Source organism: Cherax quadricarinatus, chromosome 13, assembly GCF_038502225.1.
Source record: "Cherax quadricarinatus isolate ZL_2023a chromosome 13, ASM3850222v1, whole genome shotgun sequence".
Classification (NCBI taxonomy): Eukaryota; Metazoa; Arthropoda; class Malacostraca; order Decapoda; family Parastacidae; genus Cherax; species Cherax quadricarinatus.
This window is the reverse complement of record NC_091304.1, coordinates 34398984-34420555: the sequence shown is the minus strand read 5'-3', so window position 1 is coordinate 34420555 and position 21572 is coordinate 34398984. Positions and strand designations below refer to the sequence as shown.

Genomic DNA, 21572 nt, shown 5'->3' with positions numbered 1-21572 from the left:
ACATACGAGCCACAGCCCGGCTGATCCGGAACTGACTTTAGGTGCTTGTCCAGTGCCAGCTTGAAGACTGCCAGGGGTCTGTTGGTAATCCCCCTTATGTGTGCTGGGAGGCAGTTGAACAGTCTCGGGCCCCTGACACTTATTGTATGGTCTCTTAACGTGCTAGTGACACCCCTGCTTTTCATTGGGGGGATGGTGCATCGTCTGCCAAGTCTTTTGCTTTCGTAGTGAGTGATTTTCGTGTGCAAGTTCGGTACTAGTCCCTCTAGGATTTTCCAGGTGTATATAATCATGTATCTCTCCCTCCTGCGTTCCAGGGAATACAGGTTTAGGAACCTCAAGCGCTCCCAATAATTGAGGTGTTTTATCTCCGTTATGCGCGCCGTGAAAGTTCTCTGTACATTTTCTAGGTCGGCAATTTCACCTGCCTTGAAAGGTGCTGTTAGTGTGCAGCAATATTCCAGCCTAGATAGAACAAGTGACCTGAAGAGTGTCATCATGGGCTTGGCCTCCCTAGTTTTGAAGGTTCTCATTATCCATCCTGTCATTTTTCTAGCAGATGCGATTGATACAATGTTATGGTCCTTGAAGGTGAGATCCTCCGACATGATCACTCCCAGGTCTTTGACGTTGGTGTTTCGCTCTATTTTGTGGCCAGAATTTGTTTTGTACTCTGATGAAGATTTAATTTCCTCATGTTTACCATATCTGAGTAATTGAAATTTCTCATCGTTGAACTTCATATTGTTTTCTGCAGCCCACTGAAAGATTTGGTTGATGTCTGCCTGGAGCTTTGCAGTGTCTGCAATGGAAGACACTGTCATGCAGATTCGGGTGTCATCTGCAAAGGAAGACACGGTGCTGTGGCTGTTATTAGTTGTCTTTCACAGTTGTTCTCTATTTTTGGTATGCCAGCTTATATCCATTCAGACAGGGGATCCTCGTTCATGAGTAACGAACTTCAGGAGTTTTTGGCTAGCAAAGGTATTGCCTGCAGCAGAACAACAAGCTACAACCCTCAAGGCAATGGTCAAGTGGAGCGGTTCAATGGTACTATATGGAAGGCAGTTACAATGACATTGAAGTCGCGCAATCTACCTGTTCAACACTGGCAAACTGTCCTACCTGATGCTCTTCACTCTATTAGATCACTGCTGTGCACAGCTACTAACGCAACCCCTCATGAAAGACTCCTCAACTATTCACGTCGTTCCTCTACGGGAGCCTCCGTGCCCACTTGGTTATGTCATCCTGGACCCGTTCTCCTGAAGAGTCACCGTAGGATGAACAAGACGGATCCTTTAGTGGAAGAGGTAGAGCTCCTGCAAGCTAATCCACATTACGCCCACATTCGCTACCAAAATGGTGAAGAGACTACAGTATCTACAAGACATTTAGCCCCAATTGAAATCCCTATTAGTGTGGAATCTCAAGATACACCAATAGATGTGAAAGATGCTTCGTTTTCTCCTGGAAAGCCCCTTGAGACTACCCCTATGGAAATAGAGGATTCTGCTCCAGCAGTTAATCAAACCCCGCTGGAAAATATCGAACCTGGTGAAGAGGCTCAAGGGCTACGAAGGTCGGGACGTGTACGTCGCCCACCTAACAGTTTGGGAGATTACTGTCTCTGATATTTTAGAAGGGGGAGATTGTAGTGATACTGGTCCTGTGGGGAGCAGCAGCAGGATAATACTGCACCACCTCTTGGGGCCCTTAACAACAACAACAGTTTGGTGTGTGTCATGGGCGCCAACACATGGTGTGTGATTCTCTCCTACTATATCCATTTATCAGTGATGCAGATTACATGGTGAGTTTAAATATGTGGCCTGTAGTTATAACTTTTCTCTTGACATATGCAAGACATTACCATCCCTGTAGAAGCCATTATTAGATGTACTAGTCATTATATTTTGTTGTTGCAGAAGTACTATGAAGATTAGTAAGTAAGTAAGTAAGTAAATTTATTCAGGTATACACAATACAGTTACATAGAATTATCATACATAGCAGCATATGTGTAGAGAACCTAGGATAACCCAAAAAAGTCAGACAGAGTGACTTATTTCTATGTTCAATAAAGCCTAGAGATAAGGCCTGTGTTTCTATCACAACACTAATATAAGCAAGATACATCATTTTTACAATTTTAACATTAGCTCCATGCCTGAGATGAAAACCTGCCATAACTCTAAGTGCTCTCAGCCTTTCTTTGTATTGGCGACAAAGCCTCGTTACGACAGGTCCAAGTAGTGGAACCTCAAAGCCTAGATACCTGTATCTGCTTACATATTCTAGAAGAGACCCACCATGCAACTGGATCTGACGAACTGTGCCTCTCTGTCGAGGAGGACGCCTGTTGAGTATCTTTGTTTTATCCCCTGAGATTATTAACCCCAGGTCCTGACACGAGGTTAGTACATGATTAAGAATGTTTTGGGTGTTGGAGAATCCGGTGTTGTGAATCATTATATCATCAGCAAAACTAACCATATAATGATCGGGCTGGCTAGGAATAGCATTAAGTAGGGCATTAATCAGAATATTGAAAAGGGTGGGACTAAGCACACCTCCCTGTGGGGTTTCAAATTCAGTCTTTAGTTACACTTCTATGTTCCTGCAACAACACAGACGACTTTCTGTTGGACAGGTAACCTTTAATCCAGCGGAGAAGCCATCCTCCAACATCCATTCTGGCAAGTTCACTAATGATTACATGTCGGTTGGCTACATCAAAAGCTGATTTAAGGTCAAGGAAGGTAGTGTATGAGCTGTCAGTGTGCAGGGTGAGAAAGGTGGTAATGCAATGATGCACACTCCTTCCATGCATGAAGCCATGCAACCGGGGAGACAAGAATTGCTTAATTCTGTGCATAAGACGATTAAGAATCATCCTTTCGAATGTTTTACACAAGCAGCTTGTAAGGGATATTGGGCGAAATGAGTTTTGTTGATTAGGCTTCGGAATGGGAATAATGAGGCTGTTGGTCCATGATTTAGGGAGCTCCCAGTGACATAGCTCATGTTATATAATTCAAGTAATGGATTACCTGGTACTCGACACAGCAAACTGAGTATGTTGTAAGTAATACCATCCTCACCAGGCGACGTGGAGTTGCCCTTAGTGCTGCATCAAGTTCATAATTAGTGAAAGGAATGTTGCAGTCATCTGCCTTGCTGAGCACAAAGCAAAGAAGTCTCTCCCTTGCATCATATTTGTCCATTAATTTCGCCTCTGTGGTACTAGGAAGATTGTCATAGCTAGATGTAGCAGCCCAAGCACTGACTAACTCATTCGCCCTATGTAAGGGATGAGGGTGCGCGATCTGCCCAGTTCTGTTACCCTTAATTCTATTTATGTTCCTCCATACCCGGCTAAGTGGGGTGTGAGCATTGAGACCATTGACAAATTGTTCCCAGTCTGTTTGCCGCAGCTCTGTCATACGCTTTCTGGCAGCAACAAGGGCAGTTTGGAAGAGGCTCAGCATTTCAGGGGTACTGTGGAAACTAGTCTGCGAGCATTACGCTTCAATGTTCTTAGTTTAGAATCATTGTAATAGGTATGGTTTTTATAAGACTTATGATTATTATGGAAGTCATTTGGATTTAGAGTAGTAGGAGGTTTCAGAGGCGGTTCTAAGTAGTTCTGAATACTGCTCACAAGGTCATTGTTAAAAGTCTCGACAGAGGTACACTCATAGGAATTATACCAGTCAGTCGCATGTGCAACAAAGTCATCATGCTGATCAGGGGGAACATTAAAACGTTTCCGTTTGAATATCCCACCAGGGAGGATAGTATTACCAATATCTAGCGAGGTTAGCCTTGGGAAATGATCAGATGCTATATCTGTTACAATGGAAGACTCACAGCTGGCAGAAGTAATGTTGAAGCCAAAACACAGATCAAGGATGCCTCCATAGATATGTGTGGGTTCAAGGTCATCTACAATTTGCACATTATCATGACTGTTTAAGAGTGACAACAGTTGATTACCATTACGATTACCAAATTGAGAGTTTCCAATGCTTTTGTGTCTTGCATTATGATCACCAATAATAAGAGTAGTCTCAGACTGAGCACAAGTTGGGAGCTCCAAGTAATTAAACTTATCAGCAGGAGCGTACAAGTTAAATATGTTGAGAGCAGAGCTCCCAATATAAATCCTAACACCGTGATACTGTAGCCCCTCTGTTTTCTTATGTGCAAGAAGCTGATGTGGAAGTGATTTAGTGAGTTAGTAGATTTGAGGTTATATGCGACAAATGATGGCAATTTAGGGGGTTGGGGTTTTTCAGGGACTCTGCACTCTTGTAGACACAATATCAATGGATTCAGTGGTTAGTTTATAATGAAGGTCAGAAAATCTTTTTCTAAGTGACGCAATATTCCAACTTAAAATGGATAGTTTATACGAGTTTGGTTCCATTATAAAAGTCCAGGGATAGAATTCAATTTCTCAGCAAAATGAAAAAACTTACTAAATAACAAACAGACATAATCAATATCAATATCATCAGTATTATCCTTATCCATGAGTCTCCTAAGTGGACTTCCGTTATGGAGACCTCTTGGAAGTCTTTGTTTACAGAGGGCGCGGCGTTCTTTGTCTGTGAATGTATGGAAGGTGACACTATCCCTCGCACTCACCTCTCCACTTTTATTACACTCATCACTATCATCACATGTACCACTTCCCTCATCATTATGACCAGTGATACCTACACCATTATCGACAACCGGGTCATCTCCACACTCAGTATCTATCAATACATTACACTCATCATTTTGACTATCATGATGGTCTTCACTGCCCTTATCTTCACTGTGATTGTAAACACCACTATCAGATTCATCATTTTTGTAATTATTAACACCACTGCACTCATCAGTTTGTTCATCATCACCACACTCATTTTCATAATGGCTGACAATCTCTGGGTTGATGTACTCATTTGCAACCTCTGTAAGTTTTTCCTCGTGGTGCTCAAGTTGTTTCAAACACCATTGTTGCTTCTCCAGTACTGTTATGCGCAGCTGCATGTTGTGTACCACCCCAGCAAGACTAGCTTCATCTGGAGGTATGAAGTCCCAGTCAGCTGAGCCAGGTGGCTGACTGACAGCTGACTCAGCCAGACAGGTGGTGTCAACACCAGCAGCATTACTAGTGTTGATAGCAGACGTGATCGTGCTCTGTTGATGTACTCCCAGAGTGACTCGCTCAACCACATTGTCTGAAATCAGGCATGGGTCAGTATTCAGACATGAAGAATCTGGTAGGCCTACTGTCTCATCATGGGAGGTGATGGGTGAGGCGGGAGCCCTGCAGCTTGCGATGAGAGCAGCTTTCACTCTGCAGTCAGCATGAGCAGCTGTGACTCCTGGAGTCTTACAATTGATACATTGTAATGCAACGGTCTGGTGTTTCTTGATCATATCATAGCACTGGTGAGAAGGATGGGCCTTGGCACACACTACACACCAGTGTGACTTAGCTGGGCATTTCCAAGCAATGTGACCCCAGCGCTGACACTTGTAGCATATACGGTGAGGTGGTTTGTACAAAGCTATTTGACTGGTCCGAACCCTTGACTGGTCCGAACCCTTGACCGGTTTCAAACGGATATGTTGGACAATAAAGCATACTGTAAACAGACGGGGTTCTAGGCGCCCTTATCAAACACAAACAATAAATATAAAACAAACGTACTCCGGTAAGCTGTATTAATATGCAAGTACAGTTAGAAATAGAAATACAAATAGCTAGAGCTTCACTTTAAGGAGGTTATTAGTAGAATATTCAAGAGGTTACTAGTAGAATTACAATAAATCAACCATTCAAATCACATTATGAAATTCTGTGTAGTCTGCAGTACATCAAACAAACCGGCTTCCACATGGATAAAATGTCATTTATGTGAAAATTGGTGTCACGCCCCTTGTGCAGATATCCAAGAATTATCTACAAGCAGTATTAAATCAGGGAAGTGTTTTTGGGTATGCCCAAATGAGATAAATCTGTGGACTAAAATCACATTGGTATTAAAAGAGGACAACAGCAAAGCTGCTTTCATAGAAAACCTGGAAGCTTTCTATAACAGATGGGAAAATAAAATGTCTGGGCTGGATGGTATCGCCCTTGATACTGGCCATGTAGTCAGAAACTGTAAGGCTGGAGGTGCTGTCCTGGGAGACAGTAATGGTGAAGCTGGAGGTGCTGTCCTGGGAGAAAGTAATGGTGAAGCTGAAGGTGCTGTCCTGGGAGACAGTAATGGTGAAGCTGGAGGTGCTGTCATGGGAGAAAGTAATGGTGAAGCTGGAGGTGCTGTCCTGGGAGAAAGTAATGGTGAAGCTGAAGGTGCTGTCCTGGGAGACAGTAATGGTGAAGCTGGAGGTGCTGTCATGGGAGAAAGTAATGGTGAAGCTGGAGGTGCTGTCCTGGGAGACAGTAATGGTGAAGCTGGAGGTGCTGTCATGGGAGACAGTAATGGTGAGGCTGGAGGTGCTGTCCTGGGAGACAGTAATGGTGAAGCTGGAGGTGCTGTCCTGGGAGACAGTAATGGTGAGGCTGGAGGTGCTGTTCTGGGAGACAGTAATGGTGAAGCTGGAGGTGCTGTCCTGGGAGACAGTAATGGTGAAGCTGGAGGTGCTGTCCTGGGAGACAGTAATGGTGAAGCTGGAGGTGCTGTCCTGGGAGACAGTAATGGTGAAGCTGGAGGTGCTGTCCTGGGAGACAGTAATGGTGAAGCTGGAGGTGCTGTCCTGGGAGACAGTAATGGTGAAGCTGGAGGTGCTGTCCTGGGAGACAGTAATGGTGAAGCTGGAGGTGCTGTCCTGGGAGACAGTAATGGTGAAGCTGGAGGTGCTGTCCTGGGTGACAGTAATGGTGAAGCTGGAGGTGCTGTCCTGGGAGACAGTAATGGTGAAGCTGGAGGTGCTGTCCTGGGAGACAGTAATGGTGAAGCTGAAGGTGCTGTCCTGGGAGACAGTAATGGTGAAGCTGGAGGTGCTGTCCTGGGAGACAGTAATGGTGAAGCTGGAGGTGCTGTCCTGGGAGACCGTAATGGTGAAGCTGGAGGTGCTGTCCTGGGAGACAGTAATGGTGAAGCTGGAGGTGCTGTCCTGGGAGACAGTAATGGTGAAGCTGGAGGTGCTGTCCTGGGAGACCGTAATGGTGAAGCTGGAGGTGCTGTCCTGGGAGACAGTAATGGTGAAGCTGGAGGTGCTGTCTTGGGAGACCGTAATGGTGAAGCTGGAGGTGCTGTCCTGGGAGACCGTAATGGTGAAGCTGGAGGTGCTGTCCTGGGAGACCGTAATGGTGAAGCTGGAGGTGCTGTCCTGGGAGACCGTAATGGTGAAGCTGGAGGTGCTGTCCTGGGAGACAGTAATGGTGAAGCTGGAGGTGCTGTCCTGGGAGACAGTAATGGTGAAGCTGGAGGTGCTGTCCTGGGAGACAGTAATGGTGAAGCTGGAGGTGCTGTCCTGGGAGACAGTAATGGTGAAGCTGGAGGTGCTGTCCTGGGAGACAGTAATGGTGAAGCTGGAGGTGCTGGCCTGGGAGACAGTAATGGTGAAGCTGGAGGTGCTGTCCTGGGAGACAGTAATGGTGAAACTGGAGGTGCTGTCCTGGGAGACAGTAATGGTGAAGCTGGAGGTGCTGTCCTGGGAGACAGTAATGGTGAAGCTGGAGGTGCTGGCCTGGGAGACAGTAATGGTGAAGCTGGAGGTGCTGTCCTGGGAGACAGTAATGGTGAAGCTGGAGGTACTGTCCTGGGAGACAGTAATGGTGAAGCTGAAGGTGCTGTCCTGGGAGACAGTAATGGTGAAGCTGAAGGTGCTGTCCTGGGAGACAGTAATGGTGAAGCTGGAAGTGCTGTCCTGGGAGACAGTAATGGTGAAGCTGGAGATTTTGTCCAGGTAATCAGGAAATATACGCAGGAGGGAATGCATATAAATGACCTCGAGGGAGACAGGAGCTGTAGTGGAGAAACAAGTGTAGTCAAAGATAAGATAAAACCAATATTTCAAACTAGTAATACCACAGGAAATAGCAAACAAGAGGACTCCACTAGCAATAGTGAGGATATATTACCAAAAACAACTGGTGAGAGCTCCATTGTTGGTGCTTGTGAGGATAGGAATAAGACAGGTAAACATGCACCAACAGGGAATACAGTCACAGAAACCCAAGGCAAATGGAAACCAAGCCTGTGCACATACTATGCACTTGGTATCTGCAGGCATGGGAAATCTGGAAAAACAGATGGGACGTGCAACTATGACCACCCTAGAAAATGCCGTGCCCATATGACAAAATGCAAACTCCCTTCCTGTAAGCTTTTTCAACCTGAAATGTGTCCCTCTTCAGTACAGGAAAGACTGTGCTATAACTTAAATTGCCAAGCACACCATCTAAAGGGGACAAAAAGATACAAAACATCCAGGCCATGGGAAAACCTGGGTAGCCACAGCCACTCAAAAGGGAGAGGTTTTTTAGTGCCAGGAAGGAAAAAAAAACTGGCAGGAAATGGCGGAAATCGTACACCAAATCCAGTCATTCCTGGAGTGGAACCACAGTCGATGGCCTCCACTCCAAACCAACAGATACAGATATTAATGCCGGAAAAAAAATCCCCCCCCCCAGTACCAACAATACCACCAGGCCGATGACATTCTTCTTTGCAAATATACAGGGCCTAAAGCCAGCAACGAACAACAAAATACCTTTCATCTGTGGACTGCTTGCAGAGGCAAATGCAATGTTCGCGGCTTTCACAGAGACCCACATAAAGGATCACTTGGACAACGAAGTATGGATCCCAGGTTACAACCTATACAGATGCGACAGAGTGAACAAGCAAAAGGGGGATGTTGGCCTGTACATCGCAGAGTCACTTGTCTGCACAGAACTGCTTAATGCCTCAAATGATGTAGTGGAAGTTTTAGCAGTAAAGATCGAGAACCAAAACCTAGTCATTGTGGTAGTCAACAAGCCTCCGGATGCAACGTCCCAGCAATTCCAGGAACAGCTGTTAAAAATTGACCACTGTCTGGAAAATCTTCCAGCTCCTGCCCCCAACATCTTGCTCCTGGGGGATTTCAACTTAAGGCACCTAAAATGGAGGAATATAGCAAATAATGTTGTTGCAGTGATAACACCAGGAGGCAGCTCTGACGAGAACTCACACATGCATGAACTTTTAAATCTCTGCACAAAATTCAATTTAAACCAGCAAATAATAGAGCCTACTAGACTGGAGAATACACTAGACCTCATCTTCACTAACAATGATGATCTGATACGAAATGTCACCATATCAAAAACAGTATACTCAGATCACAACCTAATCGAGGTTCAGACATGTATGCGTGGAGCCCCAGACCGGCATAATGAGATCAGTCACGAGGGAGCATTCACCAAATTCAACTTCAATAACAAAAAACATAAAGTGGGACCAAGTAAACCAAGTCCTAACCGATATAAGCTGGGAAGATAGACTAAGCAACACAGACCCCAACTTATGCCTAGAACAGATTAACTCGGTGGCACTTGATGTATGCACAAGGCTTATTCCTCTAAGAAAAAGGAGGAGTAGATGTAAAATAGAAAGAGACAGGCGCTCCCTTTACAGGCGATGGAAAAGAATAACAGAGCGGCTAAAAGAGGCCAATATATCTGAAATGCGTAGGAAGTCACTGGTCAGAGAAATAGCAAACATCGAACTTAAGCTAAAGGAATCTTATAGGAGTCAGGAATCATGGGAAGAACTAAAAGCCATAAATGAAATCGAAAGAAATCCAAAGTATTTCTTTTCTTATGCCAAATTACAGTCGAGAACAACGTCCAGTATTGGGCCCCTTCTTAAACAAGATGGGTCCTACACAGATGACAGCAAGGAAATGAGTGAGCTACTCAAGTCCGAATATGACTCAGTTTTTAGCAAGCCGCTAACCAGACTGAGAGTCGAAGATCAAAATGAATTTTTTATGAGAGAGCCACAGAATTTGGTTAACACAAGCCTATCTGATGTTATCCTGATGCCAAATGACTTCGAACAGGCGATAAATGACATGCCCATGCACTCTGCCCCAGGGCCAGACTCATGGAACTCCATGTTCATCAAGAACTGCAAGAAGCCCTTATCATGAGCTTTTACCATCCTATGGAGAGGGAGCATGGACATGGGGGTCGTCCCACAGTTACTAAAAACAACAGACATAGCCCCACTCCACAAAGGGGGCAGTAACCATATCATAAAAATCTTTGAAAGGGTCCTAAGAAGCAAGATTGCCACCCATCTAGAAACCCATCAATTGCACAACCCAGGGCAACATGGGTTTAGAACAGGTCGCTCCTGTCTGTCTCAACTATTGGATCACTACGACAAGGTCATAGATGCACTAGAAGACAAAAAGAATGCAGATGTAATATATACAGACTTTGCAAAAGCCTTCGACAAGTGTGACCATGGCGTAATAGCGCACAAAATGCGTGCTAAAGGAATAACAGGAAAAGTTGGTAGATGGATCTATAATTTCCTCACAAACAGAACACAAAGAGTAGTAGTCAACAGAGTAAAGTCCGAGGCAGCTACGGTGAAAAGCTCTGTTCCACAAGGCACAGTACTCGCTCCCATCTTGTTTCTCATCCTCATATCTGACATAGACAAGGATGTCAGCCACAGCACCGTGTCTTCCTTTGCAGATGACACCCGAATCTGCATGACAGTGTCTTCCATTGCAGACACTGCAAGGCTCCAGGCGGACATCAACCAAATTTTTCAGTGGGCTGCAGAAAACAATATGAAGTTCAATGGTGAGAAATTTCAATTACTCAGATATGGTAAACATGAGGAAATTAAATCTTCATCAGAGTACAAAACAAATTCTGGCCACAAAATAGAGCGAAACACCAACGTCAAAGACCTGGGAGTGATCATGTCGGAGGATCTCACCTTCAAGGACCATAACATTGTATTAATCGCAGCTGCTAGAAAAATGACAGGATGGATAATGAGAACCTTCAAAACTAGGGATGCCAAGCCCATGATGACACTCTTCAGGTCGCTTGTTCTATCTAGGCTGGAATATTGCTGCACACTAACAGCACCTTTCAAGGCAGGTGAAATTGCTGACCTAGAAAATGTACAGAGAACCTTCACGGTGCGCATAACAGAGATAAAACACCTCAATTACTGGGAGCGCTTGAGGTTCCTGAACCTGTATTCCCTGGAACGCAGGTGGGAGAGATACATGATTATATACACCTGGAAAATCCTAGAGGGACTAGTACCGAACTTGCACACGAAAATCACTCACAACGAAAGCAAAAGACTTGGCAGACGATGCAACATCCCCCCAATGAAAATCAGGGGTGTCACTAGCACGTTAAGAGACCATACAATAAGTGTCAGGGGCCCGAGACTGTTCAACTGCCTCCCAGCATACATAAGGGGGATTACCAATAGACCCCTGGCAGTCTTCAAGCTGGCACTGGACAAGCACCTAAAGTCGGTACCTGCCCAGCCTGGCTGTGGCTCATACGTTGGTTTGTGTGCAGCCAGCAGTAACAGCCTGGTTGATCAGGCTCTGATCCACCAGGAGGCCTGGTCACAGACCGGGCCGCGGGAGTGTTGACCCCCAGAGCTCTCTCCAGGTAAACTCCAGGTAAACTACTACACAGCAGACCAAGCAAAGACATTACTCAGTGCAAACAATAACATAACCATCTTTAACTACAATGTCAGATCCTTGAGCAAACATTATGATGACCTCACAGCATTACTCAGTTCCCTTCATTCCAATATATCAATCATCACACTCACAGAAACCTGGCTTAAGCCTGATATTACAGATTTCTATACCATTCCTGGCTACATGGCCATACACAACTGTAGAACAGACCAACAAAGGGGAGTAACAGCTGTATACTATTCAAATCAACTCGAGTGTATCAATAAATCTTGCTCAAGGGATGAACATGGAGAATATATCATAGCCAAATTTAAATCAAAAGACCTGCAAAAACCCCTCACAGTTATAAACATCTACAGAGTACCACAGTCAAACATTTATCACTTTAGTGAAAAACTAGGAAACATGATTACTGATGCACATATGAATAAAGACCACCTACTACTAACAGGTGATTTCAACATAAACATACTACACGACCAGGACCCACAAGTAACCGAATTCACAAACACAATGAGTAACTGCCTGTTGCTACCAGCAATATCTAAACCTACAAGAATCTCCGAGACAAGCATCTCCTTCATAGACCACATCTGGACAAACACCATATCCCCTTTAAAATCAGGCATAATCACAGACAACACTACAGACCACTACCCAACCTTTCTCATAACTAATCTGGGCAAACTACCACAAGACATTGCTAAAGTAACCTTCAGACTACATAATGAGACAGCAGTTAACAACTTTATAGGAGCTATAAATAACATCGATTGGCAAAATGAACTTGAAACATATACAGATATGAATGAATGTATAAATAATTTTCTAAAAAAAGCCCAAAGCCTCTACAACAAACATTGTCCCAGAAAAACTAAACAGATCACAGCAAAGAGACTGAATAATCCCTGGCTAACACCAAGCATCCTCAAATCCATTAACACAAAGCACAAATATGAAAAACAGTATAGAATGGGTCAAATAACCAGAGAACAGTCAAAAAATTACTCGTCAGCACTTATTTTTATTTTTTTTTATTATCACACTGGCCGATTCCCACCAAGGCAGGGTGGCCCGAAAAAGAAAAACTTTCACCATCATTCACTCCATCACTGTCTTGCCAGAAGGGTGCTTTACACTACAGTTTTTAAACTGCAACATTAACACCCCTCCTTCAGAGTGCAGGCACTGTACTTCCCATCTCCAGGACTCAAGTCCGGCCTGCCGGTTTCCCTGAACCCCTTCATAAATGTTATTTTGCTCACACTCCAACAGCACGTCAAGTATTAAAAACCATTTGTCTCCATTCACTCCTATCAAACACGCTCACGCATGCCTGCTGGAAGTCCAAGCCCCTCGCACACAAAACCTCCTTTACCCCCTCTCTCCAACCTTTCCTAGGCCGACCCCTACCCCGCCTTCCTTCCACTACAGACTGGTACACTCTTGAAGTCATTCTGTTTCGCTCCATTCTCTCTACATGTCCGAACCACCTCAACAACCCTTCCTCAGCCCTGTGGACAACAGCTTTGGTAATCCTGCACCTCCTCCTAACTTCCAAACTACAAATTCTCTGCATTATATTCACACCACACATTGCCCTCAGACATGACATCTCCACTGCCTCCAGCCTTCTCCTCGCTGCAACATTCATCACCCATGCTTCACACCCATATAAGAGCGTTGGTAAAACTATACTCTCATACATTCCCCTCTTTGCCTCCAAGGACAAAGTTCTTTGTCTCCACAGACTCCTAAGTGCACCACTCACTCTTTTTCCCTCATCAATTCTATGATTCACCTCATCTTTCATAGACCCATCCGCTGACACGTCCACTCCCAAATATCTGAATACATTCACCTCCTCCATACTCTCTCCCTCCAATCTGATATTCAATCTTTCATCACCTAATCTTTTTGTTATCCTCATAACCTTACTCTTTCCTGTATTCACCTTTAATTTTCTTCTTTTGCACACCCTACCAAATTCATCCACCAATCTCTGCAACTTCTCTTCAGAATCTCCGAAGAGCACAGTGTCATCAGCAAAGAGCAGCTGTGACAACTCCCACTTTGTGTGTGATTCTTTATCTTTTAACTCCACGCCTCTTGTCAAGACCCTCGCATTTACTTCTCTTACAACCCCATCTATAAATATATTAAACAACCACGGTGACATCACACATCCTTGTCTAAGGCCTACTTTTACTGGGAAATAATTTCCCTCTTTCCTACATACTCTAACTTGAGCCTCACTATCCTCGTAAAAACTCTTCACTGCTTTCAGTAACCTACCTCCTACACCGTACACTTGCAACATCTGCCACATTGCCCCCCTATCCACCCTGTCATACGCCTTTTCCAAATCCATAAATGCCACAAAGACCTCTTTAGCCTTATCTAAATACTGTTCACTTATATGTTTCACTGTAAACACCTGGTCCACACACCCCCTACCTTTCCTAAAGCCTCCTTGTTCATCTGCTATCCTATTCTCCGTCTTACTCTTAATTCTTTCAATAATAACTCTACCATACACTTTACCAGTTATACTCAGCAGACTTATCCCCCTATAATTTTTGCACTCTCTTTTATCCCCTTTGCCTTTATACAAAGGAACTATGCATGCTCTCTGCCAATCCCTAGGTACCTTACCCTCTTCCATACATTTATTAAATAATTGCACCAACCACTCCAAAACTATATCCCCACCTGCTTTTAACATTTCTATCTTTATCCCATCAATCCCGGCTGCCTCCCCCTTTCATTTTACCTACTGCCTCACGAACTTCCCCCACACTCACAACTGGCTCTTCCTCACTCCTACAAGATGTTATTCCTCCTTGCCCTATACACGAAATCACAGCTTCCCTATCTTCATCAACATTTAACAATTCCTCAAAATATTCCCTCCATCTTCCCAATACCTCTAACTCTCCATTTAATAACTCTCCTCTCCTATTTTTAACTGACAAATCCATTTGTTCTCTAGGCTTTCTTAACTTGTTAATCTCACTCCAAAACTTTTTCTTATTTTCAACAAAATTTGTTGATAACATCTCACCCACTCTCTCATTTGCTCTCTTTTTACATTGCTTCACCACTCTCTTAACCTCTCTCTTTTTCTCCATATACTCTTCCCTCCTTGCATCACTTCTACTTTGTAAAAACTTCTCATATGCTAACTTTTTCTCCCTTACTACTCTCTTTACATCATCATTCCACTAATCGCTCCTCTTCCCTCCCGCACCCACTTTCCTGTAACCACAAACTTCTGCTGAACACTCTAACACTACATTTTTAAACCTACCCCATACCTCTTCGACCCCATTGCCTATGCTCTCATTAGCCCATCTATCCTCCAATAGCACTTATCAGCCTAATAAGAAGGTCAAACAAATTGTATTATGAAAATAGATTACATAACATCAAAGGTGATATGAAAAAAACCTGGAAAACTCTATCTGAAATTCTTGGAACTAAAATGTTGTCCAAAAACAAAGCAATCAAACTAACAAAATCAGATGAACTCCTACTCACTCCTACCGAAACAGCGAACAGACTTAATGTTTTCTTCTCCACCATAGGAAAAAATCTAGCAGACAAAATACCAAGCACAAACGCCCGTCCATCAGACTACCTCGTTGGAACCTACCCAAATACGCTATTCCTAGCTCCAACCAACCCCACCGAAGTTATGCTCATCATAAACACCCTTGAAAACAAGGCAGGAGACATAAACAACTTGCCTGCTTTTAATGTACAAAAAAGCTTCTCAAGCATTGTCACCAATTATTGCAACGCTCTTTAACAAATCCATTGAATCATCTACCTTCTCAACAATCCTCAAAATAGTGAGGGTCACTCCAATCCATAAAGTAGGTGACCAAGCTGACTTGAATAACTATAGACCAATGTCTAACTTACCACTGCTCTCTAAAATCTTTGAAAAATTAATTCATAGATGGATCTATTCCTACCTCGTTTCACACAACATATTAAACCCTTGTCAGTTTGAATTCAGGAATAATAAAAGCACAAGTGACGCTATCATAAACATGCTAGAAGTAATATATACCGCACTTGAAAAGAAAGAAGTCCCGCTAGGCATTTTCATTGATTTACATAAAGCTTTCGATACAGTCGACCATGAACTACTGTACTCCAAATTAATGCACTATGGTATCAGAGGCCACTCCCTCAACTACCTAAAGTCATACCTCAGTAACAGAACTCAATATGTGTATGCAAATGATGCAAACTCCTCCACCCAACCAATCACAGTAGGAGTCCCACAAGGAAGCATCCTTGGACCACTCCTCTTTCTCATCTACATCAATGATCTACCAAATGCATCACAGCTACTCAAACCCATATTATTTGCAGGTGACACTACATATGTATTTTCCCACCCAAACACAGTCAATGCTGAATTACAGAAAATATCTGCCTGGATGATGACTAATAAACTTACCCTGAACACTGATAAAACCTATTTCATTCAGTTTGTAAACAAAGCTGCAAATGATCCTATTAACATTACGCTAAATGGATCATCAGTCACAAGACTCACAGAGGGAAAATTCCTAGGTATCCACCTTGACAGTAGCCTTAAGTTCCAGACACACATACAACAAATCACCAAGAAAATCTCCAAGACTGTAGGCATACTATTAAAGATAAGGTACTACGTTGCACAATCAGCTCTCCTGGCACTGTACCATTCACTCATATACCCTTATCTTACATATGGTATTGGTGCATGGGAATCAACAACATCCAATCACCTAAAGCCCCTAATAACCCAGCAAAAGGCAGCAGTAAGAATGATAACAAATTTCCACTCCCGCCAGCATACTCCACCAATTTTCAAAAGTCTGAATCTGCTTACCATTAAGAACATCCATACTTATTCATGTGCCTACTACATACACAGAACAATACACGCAAATATAAACCCCGCCACTCAAACTTTTCCTCACCAACCTAAACAGGACACAAGACCACAACACAAGACACAGATCTCTTTTTGATATACCTCGTGTCCATATCACACTGTGTAAAAACTCTATGCACATAAAGGGCCCCAAAATATGGAATTCATTACCAGAAGATATTAAAGTAACCCAGTCTGAAAATCAATTTAAGACTCTTCTCAAAAGCCACTTAATCACCCTAGACTAAATGCTAAATACTCAGTACACATTTACTCACCTATGTACTCCCACATCATAACTGAAACAATCACATTGAACCTTTTATCCATTGTTGACAGGAATATAATTGAATCATTGTTTTTCACAAAACATTTTAGAATATAAATATATCTTTGTATTATACAAATTTTGATTCATTTATAATTAATATGCTACTGTACAACTATGATATAATTACTTTCCTACTGTACAACTATGTTCTACTACTCCTTAGTATTAAGTAGAATGTAAGCCAATAATGTTAAGTTGGCCCATAATGCCTAGGCATAATAGAGGCTCTCTTTGCATTGCAACCCACTATTGTATATACACAATCTCAATGTACTGTTTGCAAAGACATTAAATAAATAAAGAAAGAAAGAAAAGAAATACTATAATAATAATATCTTTATTTACTACAAGTACATGTACAAGGTATACAGTCCTAGCTGACATCAATGACATACTACTATACAGAAAGCCGCTTGTTATGCTGAGCATTTCGGGCAAATTAGGTCAGTGTCCCAGGATGCGACCCACACCAGTCGACTAACACCCAGGTACCCATTTTACTGATGGGGAACATAGACAACAGGTGGAAAGAAACATGCCCAATGTTTCTACTCTGGCTAGGAATCGAACCCAGGCCCTCGCCGTGTGAAGCGAGAGCGTTAGCCACCAGGCCACCAGAGCCTATGTTAAAACACTTGTAATATTAGCCTGGTATGAAAGTATTTGTGTGTGTTGAGTGTTTGTCCATTGCTTATATTGTCTGTTAATTTTATCCATATTTTAGCTTTTGTGTATTGTAGCTGGATCATTAGTGCACTCAGCTCACACTCTGAGGTCCGGTGATCGAATCTCCGGTACGGCTGGAAAACATCACTAACCCTTTGACTGTTTCAGGCCCCTCTCTGAAACTGTCATTCTATGTCTGTTGAGAAATGGCATTACCAGCTAAGTTTAAACAGTGAACACTTAACTTAAAGACAACTCATCGCCTGCACAGCCGCCCCTGCAGACGAGGTCTAGAAGCTGTCGAAACCATCTCACAACGGGCTGTCAAGAAATATAATTTGGAAGATTATAAATTACCCCTAGGGGGTGTTATGTCAGCATTTCATTCACTGATGGCTGACAACTTACTTGTTTGGACTCAAAAGTCCACACCTTACTGCCGACTATAGGTTGATTACAAACTCCTTGCGACTCAAGAACTGCGCAGTCCCCCGTTCTACAAGAAATTCGTAACATACCTTGCTCTTGTAGCGTGAGCTATGGTGTTCTTCACACCTTCGACAGGTATCGGTGACTTGATAGAAGCTGAAGTGTCCTTAGATGTCCACGTCTTCCATTGTCTAGGAAATGCACATTGGTACACTATGTTCCACAAGATTTGTCTTTATTGTTCACAATGTTATCACTGAAGAAGCTGATCACACTTCTCTTAAGTGTTTATTGTGTTTTATGAGACACTTTGTTCACACTAACGCACAGATCGTTGTTCTTTGTTGGTTATCCTGGCGTCAGTGTCACTCTCAGTAGAGTCAAAAGTAATCTGAAGACGCCACGGCGCCCCATGCCGTCACTGCCCCTTGCACAAAAAAAAAGCTGACCTAGTACTTTTTGCTTCCTTGCCACTTCCTCGATGAAGCAAAGCAGAAGGTTTGATTCTTGCTGTCTTAAGCATAGACAACAATGTCCACTATCTTTACTATGGTAACGAAGTGGGAGCAGGATTTTCCTTAACCCTTTGACTGTCGCAACCCCCAATCCTGAGGTGTCTCCTGGTGTCGCAAAATTTAAAAAAAAAAAAAAAATATTTTTTCTTATGAAATGATAGAGAATCTTTTCCCGATTGTAATGACACCAAAAAAACGAAATTTGATGGAAAACTGACGGAATTATGCTCTCGCGAAGTTAGCGACCTCGGCGCTGTTTACAAATCGGCAATTTCGCCCACTTTGAGCCCTATTTTCGGCTAATTCCATTATTCCAGTCGCCCAATTCAGAAAAACTCCATTTTTTCTATCGATTGAGTACAAGAAACTGCCCATTTACTGATTTCAACTACCTAATAATGTGGTCAGAAATTTGCAATTTGGCCAATTTCACGAAAACTAAAAAATATGACAATTTCAAAATAAGGTCCAGAATGAACAATGCAGACATTCCAGGCTCTAAAATAACGTTTTCTTTGTTCATCAGTCACGTCTCCAGGCCCCTCTGATATTACTCTTGCTTTCTATTTTGAATTTTTATTCAAACAAAAAATATTAGACTTACTATTATGCAGACTACTGCAATACTGTAATAATTGTATAAATAACATCAACTCATTCATGACTGCATATTAGTATGGGTAGTTGGACATTTATTGGACAATGGCATCATTTGTTTACTTTTGAACATTGGCAAAAATCAAACATTTCCCCTACTTTGAGCTCCATTTCTAGGTTCTTTTTATAGTAAAATCAATCAAAAACACCTCTATTTCTGTAATATGTTTTCCATTCTATCAAATGAGACCAAGAAAACGAGAATACAACCATAAATACTATACGAAAATAGACCACAAAGTCGGCATTTTAATTAAAAAAAACGGTCGGAGTTTTTTTTTTCTCATTATGCACTGCGTGCTCCAGGATTTTTTTTATATGGTGCACACTGACCACACAGACCCATTCTCCCACATGTGGGCCTACCAGCTTTCTCCTGCTTGATTTGAAGCCGCTAGAATTTATGAGTATATATACGTCAAACACGGCACCTCGTAAAACGTATATATACGGCCGCGACAGTCAAAGGGTTAATTGTCCTGCTAAAGTAAGAGATGTACTGTCTCTTATTAAAATACACTCTGCAACACTGGACTACAAGGAGCAATGGTCGGTTGACCACAGGCCGCATACTCATACGGCATCTGTGATCAATTACTCACTGTAGCAGTAAACAAGACGCTTGCCCCTTCTGAGAGGTCTGGGCCCCTCAGGGCTGAAAGGGGCTGAAGGGGCTGAAGGGGGCTGATACCCCCCTCCTGGAGAAAATTTCTCCACACTGGGGGGCGGCGGAGGTTCGCTGCAGGTGAACTATTCATCACTTAACATTAATTTAATTTTCTCACTCGCCACCACTGCTGCTTGTCTTTTCTGAACAGCTTTAGTCTGTGTGGTGTCTGGAGAAACACTAATTTTGTTTTCAACATTGTGTAATTCTAACGGCACTAGTTTATTTATTGTCCGCTTATTCACTACACCTTTGCTCAAAACATAAACTGTCCTGATGATTCCATTTGCATCAGGATATATGGTCACAATTTTTCCAAGTGGCCATTGGGACCGCGGACCATCATTGTCAATAATCACTATGTCACCTGGTCTTAAGGACTTAAGATTTTCAGGAACACCAGCTCCATAGAAGTGTTCTCTCAATGAGGTGAGATAGTCTTCTCGCCAAATTTTCTCCCAACGTTCAATCACTTTATTAAGGTGTTTGAGTTTACGTCTGAGTTGCTCAGGTTCGAAATAAGTAGGATCCTCTATGATTTCTTTATCATTCATAGGAGGAACAGGTTCGATCCTTCTGCCATGGAGTAAATGAGATGGACTTAACACTTCTAAATTGTCCAGATCATCGGTAACATAAGTTAGAGGTCTGTTGTTGACTCTATTTTCTATTTCAGTCACAACTGTACGGAATTCTTCTAAGTCGATTCTTTGACGATGAAGAGTCTTCCTTAAACAACGTTTTACAATGCCGATCATTTTTTCAAAATCCGCCATGCCATGGAGATTTAGGAGGAATGTATCTCCAACGACATCTGCGTTGATTCAGCATCTGTTGTACTTTTGGTTGATCAAAGATCTTGCTTATATAAGCAGCACCAGCAACAAAGTTCGTTGCATTATCTGAAATCATCAGTCTGGGACATGCCCTTCTGGCTGCAAACCTTCTGAATAATTTGATAAAGGTTTCAGCAGACATGTCAGTGGCTACTTCTAGATGTACTGCTCTAGTCGTAGCACAAGTGAACAAACAGATGTACACCTTGATGGGAACTTTGTCAACTGTTTTGGTTAAAATTATTGGTCCAGCGTAATCTACACCTGTCACCCCAAATGGAGTGGTATGACAAACTCTTTCAGAGGGATATGGAGGTGGACCTGGATACTGACATACTCGCATATCGTAGTGACGACAAGTAATACAGTCCTTTATTTGCTTTTTCGCACTTTGTCGACCTGAGGTATCTAGTAGGATTGTCGTAATGTTTTATCACTGATTTCATCATTGCTTAGTTAATCTTAAGTTAATTTTAAGCCAGCCCGTAATGCTATGCATAGTATAAGTGGCTTTGGCATGCTGCTCTTATCTGTATTTTTTTGTACCTCTGTATGTGTGCTCAAATTATAAATAAATAAATAAATAAATAAATAAAAAAAAGTGTGTCAGCTACCCCACCATGTAACACGTTACTGTGGGCGTTTTGCACAATCAGTTTTGTTAGCCAATGATTCTTGGGGATCAATATTGGATGTATGGCTTCTTTAGGTAGTGAAGAATTATGAATTCTTCCTCGACATCTTATAATCTTTTCTGAGTCGAGATAAAGTCCTAAAGAATTAATCATGACAGGTTTCTTTGGGGATTTATCTTGTGCTTCCAGAAATTTATATTCTG

At 42.6% G+C, this 21572-nt stretch overlaps 1 protein-coding gene across 2 annotated transcripts in view; it reads left to right on the top strand.

The window, feature by feature from the left end:
• The first annotated feature begins 5667 nt into the window (after positions 1 to 5667).
• The window catches only part of LOC128688723 (palmitoyltransferase ZDHHC16), an 84722-nt gene continuing 68817 nt past the window's right edge, over positions 5668 to 21572 (top strand). For both annotated transcript variants that reach the window (XM_070084644.1, XM_070084643.1), the window contains exon 1: positions 5668 to 5717. The gene's annotated coding sequence lies outside the window, so the exon portion shown is untranslated. The remainder of the gene's footprint in view (positions 5718 to 21572) is intronic.